Source organism: Carcharodon carcharias, chromosome 25 (genome assembly GCF_017639515.1).
Source record: "Carcharodon carcharias isolate sCarCar2 chromosome 25, sCarCar2.pri, whole genome shotgun sequence".
Classification (NCBI taxonomy): domain Eukaryota; kingdom Metazoa; phylum Chordata; class Chondrichthyes; order Lamniformes; family Lamnidae; genus Carcharodon; species Carcharodon carcharias.
This window is the reverse complement of record NC_054491.1, coordinates 15985772-16001602: the sequence shown is the minus strand read 5'-3', so window position 1 is coordinate 16001602 and position 15831 is coordinate 15985772.

Below are 15831 nucleotides of genomic sequence, written 5' to 3'. Positions count from 1 at the left end.
CTGCTCATCTGAACCTCATCAGAGACACAATCTGACGAACCAAGACATATACCTCAATATTTCCAACTACAACCGTACTGATTCTTTGGATTATTACAAATGCAATTTTTATAAGATGGCTATGTTTTAAACTGTCTCTTTAATTCAAGGTAAAATGGGGTTATGAAGAGGGCCAAATGGCTTGCTGCCAGCTCTGCCAAACAACAAGCCTGTGTGGCCTGGTTAACATGACGACTGGGGGCCCAAGTCGGGTATTATTGAAATGCACATACCAGGTTCAACACTTAAACACAAAGGGAGAGGCAGATGTTTTGCTATTGCAGATTGACTGTCTCAGAGACATTGAATGGAGAGAGAGAAGGAGTCCCAGAGGAAGAAACAAGAGGAGCAGCTGCTATGGACAGCAGAGGGAAAATGGCTGTTCCTCTGCTAGATACCAGGCAGAATGTTGGAGGGAAGATGTTCCCCAATCAAAGAGGTAGAACCCATGAAAATTTAAGGACTCAAAGATTTGTCTTGGCATGGTCAGGAGAAGGAATCATTGGAGTGAGCCATGCTGCTGAAGGTGGGTTCAGCACTTTTCAGAAGATTGGGGGGGAAAGGATCTTTGATCATCACTGGTGAAAGAGGGAGAAACTAGCCCATTGGAAGCTGGGAGTAACTTTAGACTAGGTTCTGTAAAGAACGTAATCCTGTGGAGATCTTGTTGGAATGTATAAATGTGGCATGTGGTTATCGTTTGTGCTAAGAAACTAAAAAGGGATATCTTTTCTGTGGTTTAGTATATTAGTTCCCACTAATGTTTATATAATGTTGCTTTTAGTTTGTTACAGTAAAAGTCTTAAACGTGAAATCTTGTCGTGATTTCTTTAGGTCTATCGCTGGAAATTCAAATATCTTTTTGAAGATTATCATCTCCACGGGGATCATAACAGGGCTGCTCATTGAATAGCTGTGTTTTATTCCAGTCAGAACCAAGAAAGTTGTCAATGCTTCATATTCTTCCAAAAAGGTAAATTAAGATAGTGTAGCATCACAATAGCAATGAGATAACTGAATAGTACCAAGGAGTTTTCTGTTTGAAGGCATGGATATTGTGATCAATGGCTTTGTCCACAAGCTAATCAATAGCTGAGAAATTGCTACTGATGGACTCGTCGGAGTGATTTTAAGCTACCAATCAATTTGGGGAGAAACAAATTGTCCTGGTTTACTTGTGATTCTTGCAGTTTTCAGTCTGTGTGGAAAATTACACTGTCCCTTGACACACCTGGTTAAGCAGTTGTAAGTGGGATTGGGATAAATGGAGGGTCTAACTACAGTCCATTTAACCCCAAATAGGGCCTATTTATTCAGCCAAACAGGGTCTAATTAAAATGAGTTGACATTTCGAGTCCTCATGACCCTTCGACAGAACTATAAGTTCTGTCGAAGGGTCATGAGGACTTGAAACGTCAACTCTTTTCTTCTCCGCCGATGCTGCCAGACCTGCTGAGTTTTTCCAGGTAATTCTGTTTTTGTTTTGGATTTCCAGCATCCACAGTTTTTTTGTTTTAATCTAATTAAAATGAGTCGCTATCAAATACAACAAAAAGAGCTCAAGGCCACAGTCTTGTCTACATTACACAAGGCCACTACAGCAATGTCTCACAGATAAATCTGGGTGACTCCTATACAAGTTACAGTGGTTGGAGGATAGTTGCATGATACAAATTATGTGCATAAGATACTGTCACTACTTACAGCAGTGTGAACTGCAGGAAGGATTATTTATGGGGAAATTACCTAAACATCTCCATTCTGACCAGGAATAGTCACGTCCTATATGCAGCCAGAAAAGTGTTGCTGCTATTCCTACAGGCTTTGCAAAGCAGGATGCACAGGACAGGGTAGGCTTCAGGATCCCAGTGTCAGGAAACCCTGAAGCTCATGGAGAAAATCCGGCCATGGGGATCAGTCACCTAGCAGCGATTTTCCCCCCATTGGCCCTTTGATGGCCAGAGGGCGGGGTCACTGTCCAATTAAGGGTATGGACAGGCTTTCAAAACTGAAGGGCCAATAGGTGGCCCTTCAACACTGAAGGTGTAGCAGGATATCTTTTTTAGTGAGAGAGACAGAGAGAGAGAGACCTCAGAATGGAGAATATATGCAGGCCCACCCATCCTGCCTCCAAGAAAATGGCCGAGAGGTGAAATCGAGCTGGCAAACCGATGTGCCAGCCATACGTGTAAATTTGCTCAGCAAGATTGATTATATATTTCCACTCTCCTTTTAAAATTCATGTTTTTATTTTTTTCAAATTTTCAGGGACCTTATTGCCTATGCATCAATGCAAGTTGTAACAGTTTCTCTAGTAGAAACACATTAGATGCAGAGGAACACCAGTGTTTATATTAGTTGGATTCTCAATGCCCTGTGTTCTGATTTCATACAGTTTAACCTTCCAACATCTTGAGCATTTTCCCTTGAATGATTTCCTCAAAGGAACATTTATTCATCTCTCTATTTGATTGCTGTTAATTGGTACTGTAAGCGCTACTTATTTTAAGGACTATACAATATATAACTATGTTAAAATTGCTATATGAATACAAGTTATTGTTGAAGGTATTCAACCATCAGGCAGCATTACTGGTCCTGCGTCAACTGAAGGCTCTGGCATAACGTTTTGATGTATTTTCTGTAAACAGACTGCTGCTTCAACATTCACTCTACCGCATCTCGTGTTAGTGTTTGCCCTCTAGGTAAGAAGATTCTTGGTGACTATTCATTAATTTTGTGACTGAAGTGTGGGACTATAGCAGCCTGATACAGTAAAGTCATGCCATTCACGGGGGCGCTGGGAGGGGGGGGGCAACGATCCAGTGGAACCTCGCGAACGGCGAAATCACGAGCGAAGAGCATACGTTGCAATGCAAGTCAGTTAGATAGGTTCCAGCCATCCTAAAATTTTACATGTATAAAGGATCAAAGGCAATAGAGCTATGATTTTAATAAAGTTAAAGAGAAATTTACTGGAGTAATTGTTTAAAAAAACAAGAAAAATGTAAAATTTGACAAAAATAAAAGCAAAAAACTGCGGATGCTGGAAATCGAAAACAGAAACAAAAATACCTGGAAAAACTCAGCAGGTCTGGCAGCATCTGCGGAGAGGAACACAGTTAACGTTTCGAGTCCGTATGACTCTTCAACAGAACTAAGGAAAAATAGAAGAGAGGTGAAATATAAGCAGGTTTAAGGGGAGGAGGGGTTGGGACAAGAGATCTGGATAGAGGGCCAGTGATAGGTGGAGATAACCAAAAAATGTCACAGACAAAAGGACAAAGAGGTGTTGAAGGTGGTGATATTATCTAAGGAATGTGCTACTTAAGGGTAGAAAGCAGGACAAGCAACGTACAGATGGGGTGGGGTGAAGGAATCAAAAAATGCTAAAAGGTAGAGATAAAACAATGGATGGAAATACATTTAAAAATAATGGAAATAGGTGGGAAAAGAAAAATCTATATAACTTATTGGAAAAAAACAAAAAGGAGGGGGAAGAATCAGAATGGGGTGGGGATGGAGGAGAGAGTTCATGATCTAAAATTGTTGAACTCAATATTCAGTCCGGAAGGCTATAAAGTGCCTAGTCGGAAGATGAGGTGCTGTTCCTCCAGTTTGCGTTGAGCTTCACTGGAACAATGCAGCAAGCCAAGGACGGACATGTGGGCATGAGAGCAGGTGGAGTGTTGAAATGGCAAGCGACAGGGAGGTCTGGGTAATGCTTGCGGACAGAATGAAGGTGTTCTGCAAAGCGGTCACCCAGTCTGCGTTTGGTCTCTCCAATGTAGAGGAAACCGCATTGGGAGCAACGAATACAGTAGACTAAGTTGAGGGAAGTACAAGTGAAATACTGCTTCACTTGAAAGGAGTGTTTGGGCCCTTGGACAGTGAGCAGAGGGGAAGTAAAGGGGCAGGTGTTGCATCTTCTGCGGTTGCATGGGAAGGTGCCGTGGGAGGGGGTTGAGGTTTAGGGGGTGATGGAGGAGTGGACCAGGGTGTCCCGGAGGGAACGATCAAATGTAAAATTTGACACACTTACAGTACTTTACTCGAGAGTGGAGGCAGACTGTGATCAGGAATTAAATCACAGCAACAAGGAACACCCATCTGCTTCCAGTGGTAGATGAACACCCACCTGCTTCCAGTGGTAGATGACCCATGCATGATGCACACTTTCTACTGCAGGACACCTCCCATGTCTTTTACTTAATTTAGGCATTTTTTATTTACTTTGGCATTTTCTAAAGTTCTCTCTTTTATTTTTAAAACCACAGATAAGTGATCATTTGGGCAGAGGGTAAACTGGTTTACAAAGACTTTTGCACAGATAAGCGAATTTGCAAAAGAGGAAGTCGTGAATGGCAGGACTTTACTGTAAACACAACTAATATGTGTTACATTTCCAATGCGTGAAGAGTATGTCTGATGACACCCAATTCTTCGACCTACTCTCTCCTACATCCTGTGCCCTTGAGGGTTAATTGGGTGTTAATTATGTTTAATTGTATGCAGCTGGTGGGCATTAACTGGAGATTCCCTTGAACCTCCTGTAAATGGACACATGTCCAGTATTGGAGGTCCCCAGTGGGGGTTCTCTGGTGGAGATTCCTACCCCTTACCACTGGGGCCTGGGTAGGAGGGCGTTGCACGCAGCAGTCCCATACAACCATAGGATGTGTCGGATCATGGACTCCCAAGGCACCTGCGTGTTTTGCAGCCTCATGGGAGTCCATGGACCACACATACATTAATTGTTGTAGACGGCACCTCCTTTTTAGTTATTTGAAGACCCTTTTGCTTCTACTTTGTTTGCACTTTTTTTTTATTCATTCACGGGATGTGGGCATTGCTAGCTGGGCCAGCATTTATTTCCCATCCCTAGTTGACCTTGAGTAGGTGGTGGTGAGCTGCCTTCTTGAATTGCTGCAGTCCATCTGGTGCAGGTACACCCACAGTGCTGTTAGGAAGAGAATTCCAGGATTTGACCCAGCGAGTGAAGGAACGGCGATATATTTCCAAGTCAGGATGGTGAGTGACTTGGAGGGGAACTTCCAGGTGGTGATGTCCCCATCTATCTGCTGCTCTTGTCCTTCTGGATGTAGTGGTCGTGGGTTTGGAACGTGCTGTCTAAGGAGCCTTGGTGAATCCCTGCAGTGCATCTTGTAGATGGTACACACTGCTGCTACTGTGCGTAGGTGGTGGAGGGAGTGAATGTTTGTGGATGTGGTGCCTGTCAAGTGGGCAACTTTGTCTTGGGTGTTGTGGGAGCTGCACTCATCCAGACAGGTGGGGAGTATTCCATCACATTTCTGACTTGTGCCTTTTAAATGGTGGACAGGTTTTGGGGAGTCAGGAGGTGAGTTACTCATCACAGGATTCCTAGTCTCTGACTTGCTCTTGTAGCTACAGTATTTATATGGCTGGTCCAGTTCAGTTTCTGGTCAATGGTAACCCCCAGGATGTTGATAGTGGGGCTTTCACTGATGGTAATGCCATTGAATGTCAAGGGGTGATGGTTAGATTCTCTCTTGTTGGAGATGGTCATTGACTGGCACTTGTGTTGCGTGAATGTTACTTGCCGCTTGTTAGGCCAAGCCTGGATATTGTCCAGGTCTTGCTGCATTTGGATATGGACTGTTTCAATATCTGAGGAGTCATGAATGGTGCTGACCATTGTGTAATCATCAGCGAACATCCCCACTTCTGACCTTATGGTGGAAGGAAGGTCATTGATGAAGCAGCTAAAGATGGTTTTGCCCTAGGACACTACCCTGAGGAACTCCTGCAATAAAGTCCTGGAGCTGAGATGACTGACCTCCAACAACCACACCATCTTCCTTTGTGCTAGTTATGACTGCAACCAGGGGAGAGCTTTCCCCCTGATTCACTCCAGTATTGCTAGGGCTCCTTGATGCACTCAAATGCGGCCATGATATCAAGGGCAGTCACTCGCACCTCGCCTCAGGAGCTCAGCTGTTATGTTCATGTTTGAACTAAGGCTGTAATGAGGTCAAGAGGTGAGTAGCCCTGGCGGAACCCAAACTGGGCATCAGTGAGTAGATTATTGCTAAGCAAGTGCCACTTGATAGCACTGTTGATGACCCTTTCCATTACTTTACTGATGATGGAGAGTAGACTGATGGGGTAGTAATTGGTCGGGTTGGATTTGTTCTGCTTTTTGTGGACAGGACACACCCGGGCAATTTTCCACATAGCCAGGTAGATGCCAGTGTTGTAGCTGTAGTGGAACAGCTTAGCTAGGGGTGCAGTCCCATGCTTCTGATCTTCTGGCACCCAGTGTGGAGAGGGGCAGGGAGGGAGGAGGACTTCCTCATGAACCTGCTCCTGAGCCTGACCAAATCAGCCATTGACAGTTCCAGGTAGCAGACGAGCAAGGGGATTGTCCTGCCCATCTGTCTTCCCCTCTTCTGCGGCTACGTTAGCTGCCTGGTGTCCTTGGAGAGGGAGCATGCAGTGTCTGCTGGCACGATAGAGGCCTTCCATTCTTGGTGGGCGCCGCGGGGACTGGGGTGTGTTATCAACCCCTTAATCACATTTTAATTTGAGTTTTATAAGTTTCCTTTACAATTTTGCCTTTCTTTTTGCAGTATCCCTTTAAGGGGCTGCCTTTTAATTTGTACCTAATTTGTTAATTTGGTTTATTTGGTTAATCAAAAGAGTATAAATGGACACAAACTGAAAACTGTGATTGTTGGGTTAGGAGGTATATGCTTGTAGAGTGTAGCTCCATAAGTAAATATAAAATCATGGTTTTATTTAGTGTGTAATATGCCTTTAAGAATAATGCTTGTTAAGGAAGATCGCATGATCTTGCTAATTTGTGGAGGCTACACATTGATGGTTAATAAAGTAGCTAAGCTAGACAGACGCCCTGTTCCAAAAATTGAAGACCTGTATGCCAAGCTGGCAGGTGGAACCACCTACACGACACTTGATATGAGTCATGCTTATCAACAGCTAGATTTAGATAATGCCTCCTGGCAATTCGTCACAATTAATACGCACAAAGGGTTGTACCAATATACTCAATTGCTTTTCGGTGTCGCCTCAGCTTGTGCCATCTTCCAGAGAACAATGGAAAAATACTGCAGGGACTGCCCCAGGTTGCAATCTATTTAGATGAAGTTTTGCTGACAGGATTCACTAACAAAGAGCATTTGGCAAATTTAGAAGTCTTAAAACATTTCTTGCAAGCTGGAATGTGTTTAAAAAAAAGAAAAGTGCACGTTCCAAGCGAGGGAGGTGATCTATTTGGGTCACCGGGTAGGTTCACAGGGCCTCCACTCAGTTGGGGAGAAAGTGGGAGCCATAAGAGAAGCATGTGCACCAAAGAATGCCTCAGAGCTCAAATTATTCCGAGGAATTATCAACTATTATGGGTGGTTCTTAACCAATTTGTCTACAGTGCTGGCCCCTCTGCATTCTCTACTCAAAAAGAACCAACGTTGGTCTTGGGAGGCACTCCAGAAGGAAACATAAAGATGAAACAATTGTTGCTCTTGTCCAACCTTTTAGTACATTTTGACCAGACAAAAGAATTGGTGTTGACATGTGATGCATCCCCCTATGGACTGGGAGCAGTGCTATCCCATCGGATGGATGATGGCACGGAACAGCCTATAGGTTACGCATCCAGAATGCTCACCGGAGCAGAAAAGGGATATTCGCAGATAATAAAAGAAGGTTTGTCCATCATCTTTAGTGTCAAGAAATTTCACCAGTACATACACAGCCACCATTTTACAATCTTTTCAGACCACAAACCATTGTTAGCATTGTTCAGTGAAGACAAGGCTATACCACCCTCAGCAAGAATGCAATGATGGGCTTTAATCCTGGCAGCATACATATACACTTTCTTACACAGGCCTGGAAATCAAATCGCAAACATTGATGCTCTTAGTCATTTGCCTTTACAAGTAAATGATGAGGACGTCCTAGTTCTTAAACTTCTTAGATTCCTCGCCAGTATATATTCGACAGATCAGAGATTGGACAAGTCGGGACCCAGTCCTATCTCAATTATGAGAACAAATGCTACATGGTTGGTCACAGGAGCCTGTATCTGAAATGAAACTGCACTTCAACAGAAGACATGAAATATCCAGTCAGGGTGGCATCTTATTGTGGGGAGCATGAGTGATAGTTCCTCCAAAGGGAAGGGACCCACTTTTAATTGATCTAAGCTGTGCCCATCCAGGAATATCCCAAATGAAGACCATAGCATGGAGCTATCTATAGTGGCCTGGGATGGATGGGGAAATAGACAGTTCAGTGAAGAATTGTGTGCAATGTCAGCAACTGCAAAAGTTGCCAATGACAGCTCCATTATACCCTTGGGAATGGCCAGGAAGACCATGGGTGCGGTTACACATTGACCAAGTGGGACCTCTCATTGAACAATATTTCTGCTCATTGTTGATGCCCACTCAAAATGGATGGACATATATGAGGTGAAGCCACCAACGTTGATTGCTACAACTGAGAAACTACATCAAATTTTTGGCATTCATGGACTACCAGAAGTAGTCATATCCGATAACGGGACGGCATTTACAAGTGCTGAGTTTCAACAATTTATCAGCCTCAATGGTATCACTCATTTAAAAACTACACCGTACTACCCTTCCTCAGATGGACTGGCCAAAAGCATGGTTTAAACAGTCAAGGCAGGCATGAGGAAGCTAACTGGAGAACGCTTAGCAACCAAGTTAGCACGTTTTTTTTTCCATTACAGGACCACCTCTCATACAACAACGGGGGGCATACCTGCAGAATTATTGTTGAAATGCTGTCTCAGGATAAGATTGAGCTTAATAATGTCGAACTTAGAGGGGAAGGTGAAAAGGAGTCAGAGAAGCCAGAAAACCAGACACAACTGGTATAGTCGTTAGAGTAAATTTACCATGGGAGAGCCAGTATATGTGAAAAACTCCGGGGAAGGATCAAAGTGGTTACTGGGTGAAATAAGTGCAGTGACTGGACCTCTATCTTGCCACATGGAGGTGGAAGGACGAGTCATATGGAGACGTGTGGGTTATCTAAGGAAGAGAGAAAAAAACACAAAGAATTGATTCTACTAGTGATCATGACCGGGTCTGTGTTCCTGTTGAGAATACTCAAACCTGGACAGATATGTCTGATGTTCCTGTAAGAGTTGAGGATCCAGAACTGCAAGTGCCCACTGAAACACCTGCTGTTCAGGCAACTCCAGAAAAGGAGATTCCTGACAAAGCATCTGAAATTGTAGAGCTGAGGTGCTCTACACACATAAGGAAACCCCCGAAAGACTGAATTTGTCAATTACTTACCATTGTAAATATTTTGCTGTCTTAAGAAAATTGTACTTAATTGTAAATATAAAATGTACATCCAAGTAAAGGGAGAGGTATGTGGTAATTATGGTGTTATTTAGTGTGTAATATACCTTTAAGAATAACGCCTGTTAAGGAAGATCATATGATCTTTAGGATCCAAGAGGAGAGTAGTGTGGGCTACCTCTGTAGTTAGTAGTGCAGAGATAAGAGTTTGAGTTGGAAACACATGTGTAATTGCTGTGAGTACCTTTGTAAATAAATTAAAAGTTTCCACCTAAGAAGTGTCTGCTGATCACCTCTATCAATAGTGGCCACCTCTCACGACAAAAAGTATGTGAAGATTGGCTCCAGTTCTATCCTTCACCAATAGGCTTTCTGGAGTAAAATATTCAGGAACCATCTAGCAATCCACTATTTGCAGTTACTAATAATATAATAATAGTTACTTTGTATAATAAGTAGAAGGAGAGCATACCTCAATAAAATATAATTGCCTATTGACACCAGAATGAAAAGATAATGACAAAGTGAATGCTCCCTTAGCACCATTCATCTGATAAAGTGTTAAAAATTCAAACAATTTCAAAAGAAAACAAGTCCCAACCTTTACTTTATTCTATCCATTGCACAAGTGCCTCTCGCCTGAGACTACTGCATCATTTCTATATAAATATCATATTGTTTCAGTAGAAGCCTGCACTTGACTTAGTTTAATATGGAGACCCCACTTCTAGTTACCTATGGAACTCCTGCAAGATGCAAACATGTTTCTTGCAACTCTGGTTCCCTTATGATATTCAAACAAACTTTCTACTTATCTAAAAATGTAAATGTTAGATCTAACATATTCACTTGTACCTCAAACCTAACACCTCTATCCTTTTCATGTTTTAAACCCCAGTCAACCTGTCTCCTATTAATCTCTGCCCAGCTTAACTAAATCATACAATCATACACACACACACACAAACACACACACACACATACATACAGCCTTTTTCACAGATTAATGCAATATTCCCGAAAAATATTTTTAAAAATCCATATCTCACACTTGTGATCATTCATCCTCTTTCTGCACTGGATGGCTAGCCTCTACTGTTCAGTATTGGCACTGACCACCACTGCCACCGCTTCCCAAGACAGAGTGATGACACTGTTGAGCCTCCTGCGGCCAGAGCGGGGGTAGGGGACATCATGGCGGGCTCCAACAGTGTCCAGAAGGTGTCCCAAGGATGCATTACAAAATCTGGGGGCTGGAGTCTTCTTGCCTTTCGGGGGCCATATCTTCTGTGAAGCAGTCCTGGGCTGAAAGCACTGAGAGGTGTGCATGGCTGCACTTTAACTATGGTGCCTGGCGTGAGGAAGCAGTGAGGTGATGGTGTGGTGGGCGAATCCGAGGCTGCCCAGCAGCAAAATGGCGTGTTTCCCAAGAATGCATGATTAATGAGGCAGGATTAGGACAATACAGCATGAAAACCCATAAAATATCCTTTGCCCCAGCCGCTACTGTACTTTGTGCAAATCTGGGACAATTCCACTCTTAGTATTGTGAGGCTGGAGCTTGAAGGATTAGCTAGTGTAACAATAGGCACCGATGTGACAGTGCTATGATCCACATGCCCAATAGTGCCTGCCACATACATGTTAATGTGAGGCCTAATACCTATTTCAGCATCCATCCTAATTTTTTACCAGTAGCAGTTCCAGGTCTACTTTGCTCAATGTTTTAGGTCCTTTAGTAGCCCTACCAGCCTTAACAGGATTTGATGGAGCCCGCCATCAAAATGTTAAGTTTAGTTTTAAGAAGTTATCTTCATGGAGAACTGGGAGAAGCAGGAAGGCTCTCTCCAGTTCTACAACACTACTGTTGGCTGCAGTTGGCCTGTGCTAGCCTTCATTAACCCCCACCCCATCCCCACCCCTGTTCTTGTCCATCCTGTTCCTTCCTGGGGCAAACTGAGGGCAGTTGCATTTGGAGGTAGCTGGTCCAACTTGTCACAAACTAGCGAGCTACCTCTGGAGATGTGGCAGGTGCTGAGATCACAACAACCATTATGGTGAGTGGCGAGGCAAATCTAGGGCAAGGTTCAGGCTTGCAGGCCTCAAACCTGCACCCACCATTATCTATCAAAACCAGTTAGTATCTAGAATTCTTAAATTTGCATTGTGACTAATTATTTGTTGGCTGCTTCTTTGTCATCCCACCTCTCTGGGATAGGGACAATGCAGAGGGGTGCTTCTCTGGGGACACCATCCCTCTCTCCAGAAATTATTCCATCCATAGTGTTGCAATCTCCTAGAGCCTGTTAACTTTTAAACTTTTAATAGCTGAAAGGATGACACAACATGATTTCAGGATTTAAGGCTTTTACTGTAACAAACAGATTAAAAGCACTAATCACTAAACATTGGCTCATAACTTCCGTGCTTCCCAGTGTCGGATTTGGGGAGGTACCCCAAAGATGCGCTGGTGAATCCCTCAGGCAAGTTCCCAGGTGAGAATTTGCATGGCAATTGCCCAAAAGTGCTAACCTCCTCTTGACAATTGCACTGCGCTAGGAACCATCCGAAAAAGCAATTTCAATCCCAAACTTTGGATGGGTCTGCTTTGGTTATACCAACAGTTACCCAGAAAAGGAATTAAAACCTCTTCTAACTTCTAGGTAATTATTGTAAAGACCCAGATCAACCCAACGGGACACCCCACATCTCCCGCACAGTCCCCCTCCACTGAACTCCCCTCATCCCTCCTCCAACCTCTGACAACCTCATCTCCCCCCCTTCCCCCCCTTGACCTCAGACCCACCCCCCCAGCTTGAACACATCCCTCCTGACTTCGGACCCACCCCCCCCCTCCGCCCACCGCCGTACACTTCACCACCTCTGACCTCTGACCCCCCCCCCCACCGACCAACCTCAGACGTCCCCGACTGATCTTCGGACACATAACCCCCCCACTTCAGACCTCCGGACACATACCCCCCCGACCTCTGGATATGTCTAACCCCCAAATTGGCCTCTCAATTTCCCTGGCCCTTTAAGCTTACCTGCTTTACAGAAGCAAGTGCTGTAGAAAAGGGGGCGTGGCCTCCTCGAATACGCTGGATCTTGACTTCGCTGGGGCCTGTGAGGAGTCTTTTAATGCAGGTCCCAAGCTGCTCTGGCAAATGGAAGTGGCAACGCAAATTTCAAGACCAGGTAAGCGTGCATTTATTTCTTCTAATTTCTGTGGGCCAACACTTTCCAACGCTAGTCAGAGGTTATGGCCCATTATTTTTGTTGGCAGCCTATACTCTAAACTACAGAACAGAACTTTCCCCTTTTACATTTAGCACAACCAAAAAACCCACTTCACAGGTATGCTTTACACTGCCTGTTACATAATTATACAATTTTCCTGATCCCAGTACCAAGTGATTCTTACCTCCCAAGGGTTTTCTTCACTCTTTTTCTTTCGCAGCCTGGTAACTTTTAAGCCCAGATCTGTCTTTCACCTTGAGGGTTTTCCCTGGTGGTTATCCCTCCAGTGCAATGAGTCACATAAGGAAATATTAGGACAGGTGACCAAAAGCTTCTTCAAGGAGGCGGGTTTTAAGCAGGAGCTTAAAGAGCGAGGTAGAGCGGCAGAGATTTTTAGCAAAATCCAGAAATCCACTTCTCTTTTACAAACATTTATTAATTCAGCTTCCACCACTGTTTCTGGTGGAACATTCCAAGGCCTAACAACACTGTGTAAGAAGAAAAATTTCCAAAGCTCTCCCTTCATTCTTTTAATGAAAAATTTAAATATTAGATCAATTCAGCAGCAGCATTCTTACTGTGGAAACTGTTCCACTTCTGAATTGTATGTTAATCACAAAAGCTCCACATCCCCTGGCATTAGGTCTACAGTTTTCAGTACAGCAGAATTCAAATGACTTCAGCAGACCAGGCTGCTCATTCTCTCTGAAGCCTTGGCACGTGTTTCAGCAATAACAATTTTCCCATTTGCAGAACAGCAGATGGCTAGTTTTTTTAAATTAAAAAATCATCAATGTGCTGAACAGAACAATTTTCCTTTCTGAAATTAATTCTGCGGAGCTCAGTAAAAAGAAAGGGCTTGCATTTATATAGCATCCTTCGTAGTATCAGAATATTGCGAAACACTTTTAAGCTAAGGAAGTACTTCACTGAAGTTTAGTCACTGTTGTAATGTAAAAAACCTGGCAACCAATTTGCACACAGAAAGCTCCCAACAAGCAGCAATGTGATAATGATTAGTTAACCTGTTTTAAGTGGTGGTGATTGTGGGAGAAGAATTACAACTTTTATTTATATAGCGCCTTTAACATCCCAAGGTTGTAGCATGTATTACCAGTTTCCACTCCATTAACAATAAAGCATAGTATTCATCATCTATAAATTGGTAAAAAAGCAATGGTGTTTTCCCCAGTGTCCTGTCCAACACCTCGTCCCTGTCTCAAATCATCTGCTGCTGAAACCCTTATTCATGCCTTTGTAACTTATAGACCATTCCAACACACTCCTGACTGGTCTCCCACATTCTACCTCCAGTAAACTTGAAGTCATCCAAAATTCTGTTGCCCGTGTGTTAACTTGCATCAAGTCCCATTCCGCTCTCGCCCCTGTGCTCGCTGACTACATTGGCTCCCGGTCCAGCAACGTTTTGATTTTAAAATTCTCATCCATGTTTTCAGATCTCTCCATGGCCTTGTCTCTTCCTATCTCTGTCATTTCCTCCAACCCCATAATCCTCTGAGCTATCAGTAGTTCTCTAATTCTGGTCTCTTTAACATCCCTAATTTTAATCATTCCACCATTGGTGGATGCGCCTTCCATTGCCTTGGCCCTATGCTCTGGAATTTCCTCCTTACATGTTTCTGTTCCCAACCTTGTTTCCCACCTTTCAGAGACAATGCCTTTGTGTCCTTTAAATTATATTCTCGAATCAACGTTGTCTTATACAATGCTCAGATGGTAATGCTTCATTCAAATCGTTTCATTGACATTCATAAAATATTTGTGTCTTGTTACTCTAGTTAAGGATGTCATCGCAACGGTCATGAATAACTTGCAATTCTTCACCTGGTCTCACTTTTCCTTTGTTTTTCATTTTTAGAAATCAGGAAGAAATGTCAAAACAAGAGCTATCAGGAATAAATTTTGTATTTTGTATGAACATGTTAATTTTTAAAGTGCGTATCAATTATGTAACTTAATCAATTATGTAGAGGGCAGCAACATCTAATTAATTACAGATATACTTCATTCTTATCTCCTCTTTTTATCTATTGCACCTGGTATCTTGATCAGTCTGAGCATAAATTATGCAAATACACTATCCCTATATTAATTGTGACTTCATTGAAAAGAATTATCAACAGTTGTTTTCATTTCCCACCAGCAGCTACATCACCAGGTGTCACGCTAAGGCTTTTTTTTGTAGTACTAGTGAATGTTCTTTTCTACCTCTTTGCTGCTGATAAAAAAATCCAGGTCCCCTTAAGCTTTTTTTCCTGCTCTAACCACAACTTAAGGTATTTGGTTAAAAAAAAAATCTTGTCTCCAATGCTCTACCGGATAGATTTGAGAAAACTTGGTTAAGATACTCAGAGTACTGTGCACAAGTTCTGGCCTCCATATTACAGGGAGAGTCTGTAGGCCTGCCTGGAGTGCCGCCCCCTGGTTTGACGTTCGCTGCCTGCCTCCAGGCACCATAAATGGCTCCTGCCAGCGCAGGAATCTGGAGGCCATCTGGAAAATCCCAGTCAGCCTCCTATAATAGGACCTAACAAGGCTCTTAATGAACCAGATTGACTAGTACCATATTGGGGAGGGTGGCCTTGCCAGCCCTAAACCCGCGACTACTAAAAGGGTTGGCATTGGGAATGGCATCAGGAAACCACCTGAGGTGGACTAAGGTTGGTATTTTGAGGCCCCTCCATTTCCATTTCCATTCCTACTCCCCAGCGGGGGCCAAAGATCCAGCACCTAGTATCAGTTTTTTACTCATCAATTTGTAAATAAACTGTTATCTTGAGAGTTTAAGTGCATCTCCCTTCTAAGACCCAGTTGGGCATGGCATATTAATGACACTGTGCCACATCCTGAATTGAAAGAGTAAAGGAAAAAGAAATTTGGTGAGATTAGGACAAATAGATTCAACATCTAACAGTGTTTATTGATTGACCCCAACTCACATACATTAATGTCAATTAATCCTAAAGATCAATTACACCGAGCAGTGAAGATAGGGGACAGTTAAGGGGCTGATTTTGAAGTAGGAATGCTTTATGATCATGCGAGGAGATTTGACCTTAAGGACTTCACTACTTGCCTATTTCCACAGCAAGGCCTGAATTTTCACCCCCAAGCTGCCAAGTGCCGAGACGGGCTGTATAAAAGGCCCACCCCAGTTCTCTGGGACTTTGCCCAAATTGTCTGGTTA